This window comes from Neomonachus schauinslandi, chromosome 14 (assembly GCF_002201575.2).
Source record: "Neomonachus schauinslandi chromosome 14, ASM220157v2, whole genome shotgun sequence".
Classification (NCBI taxonomy): domain Eukaryota; kingdom Metazoa; phylum Chordata; class Mammalia; order Carnivora; family Phocidae; genus Neomonachus; species Neomonachus schauinslandi.
This window is the reverse complement of record NC_058416.1, coordinates 91,088,453-91,090,091: the sequence shown is the minus strand read 5'-3', so window position 1 is coordinate 91,090,091 and position 1,639 is coordinate 91,088,453. Positions and strand designations below refer to the sequence as shown.

Genomic DNA, 1,639 nt, shown 5'->3' with positions numbered 1-1,639 from the left:
TGCATTAGTTTATATAATCACAGTCCCTCTATTAATTTATATAACAACAGTTCCTATATTAGTTTATATGACAGGCTCTGTATTATTTCATATAATGACAATCCCTGTATTAATATATATAACGACGGTTCCTATATTAGTTGATATAACGACAGTTCCTGTATTAGTTTATATATGGAAGTCCCTAAACTAGTTTATATAATGACAGTTCCTGCATTAGTTTACATAACGACAGTCCCTGTATTCATTTATATAACGACAGTCCTGTATTTATATAACGACAGCGCTTGGACTAGTTTATATAACGACAGACCCCGTGCTAGTTTATGTAACGACAGTCCTTGTACTAGTTTATATAATTAAAGCACCTGTATTACTTTACATAACCCCGGCGCCCCCGCAGGTGGCTGCCCCATCTCCAGGCCACATGCTGGGTTCAGATCCGGGAGGAAAGGGGCTCGTTCTGGGGCCGCCCACACAGCTCCCAGGACTGTGATTGGACGGACATGAGTCATACGCACACTCTCAGCCAATCACATGAGTCCCAGCACTCGGGGCTCTGATTGGCCAGGCCAGGCAGCAGAGGGGAGCTGGGCAGTCGCAGGGCGAGACACCGGGCCCTGGCTCTTCTCACGTGCTGTCTAGGCTGTCTGAGCTCCTGTCCTGGGAAACCAGGAGCTCTCCGAGAAGCTGAGACCCCAGCCTGCTACCCTCACGAGGAAACAGTGGAGCTTCTGGTTCCCCAGGCCTCTGGACCCCGGGTTGAGACCCGCCCCCCCCTCCCAGGGAGAAGCCCGTACAGAGGGCCTGGGTGGGATCAGGGTGCAGCCCCGGGGGGAAATGGGGTCTGGGACACCCCTGGCGTGGGCTTACAAGGATTCCCTGGGAAGGAGGCCATCAGGCAGGTGCTCACACTGCGGACTGGGCGTGAGCCACACAGAACCGACCCCCTGCTGGCCGCTGCACGGGTCGGTGGTGGTCAGCGGCGTGCACTGTCCTGGCCCACCTGCCACCCTGGGGACCCGCGGGTGGACGGCCTCAGGGGCGGTCAGGTGGCTGTGGCCCCAGGCCAGGGCCCGCCGGAATCGCTGCCTCCGTTCAAATGGACGCCCGGGACTCAGGAGTGCAAGGGTCTCAGGATGAGATGTCCCCCGGGGCTGTGGACCAAGTCCAGGCTGCAGGAGGACTTGCGCGGTGCGGTCGGGGACGCGACGTGCTACGACGTGCAGATCCAGGACGGGACTTGCGCTGTGGTGGTCCGGGATGCGACATGCGCCCTGCGGACCCGGGACCAGATGTGAGACGTGTGGATCCGGGACAGGACGTGCGACCTACAGATCTGACAGATGATGTCGGATGGGCTGATACAGACGCGCCGTGCGCCCCGTGTGTCTGAGAGAGGACGCAGTGCGCATCCAGAGCCCACCGCGCAGCCCCACCTGGAACAAGGCGGGAAAGCGCCCCAGGAGCCGCGGCGTGGCGGGAAGGGGCTGTGGATGGAAACACCAGCTCCTGTGACTGTGGCTCGGAAGAGGGGCCACGGGTGAAGCTAGTGGCCATTTCAGGTGTTGAGAGTTGAGGAGGCTTGAGTAGGAGCCTCACCCGCGGAGCAGGCGGAAGGCAGGTGACGACCCGAAGG

At 58.3% G+C, this 1,639-nt stretch overlaps 1 pseudogene; it reads left to right on the top strand.

Annotated features, from left to right (window-relative positions):
- LOC110587137 overlaps positions 1 to 1,301 on the top strand; it is a 15,121-nt pseudogene extending 13,820 nt beyond the window's left edge.
- Positions 1,302 to 1,639: the final 338 nt, after the last annotated feature.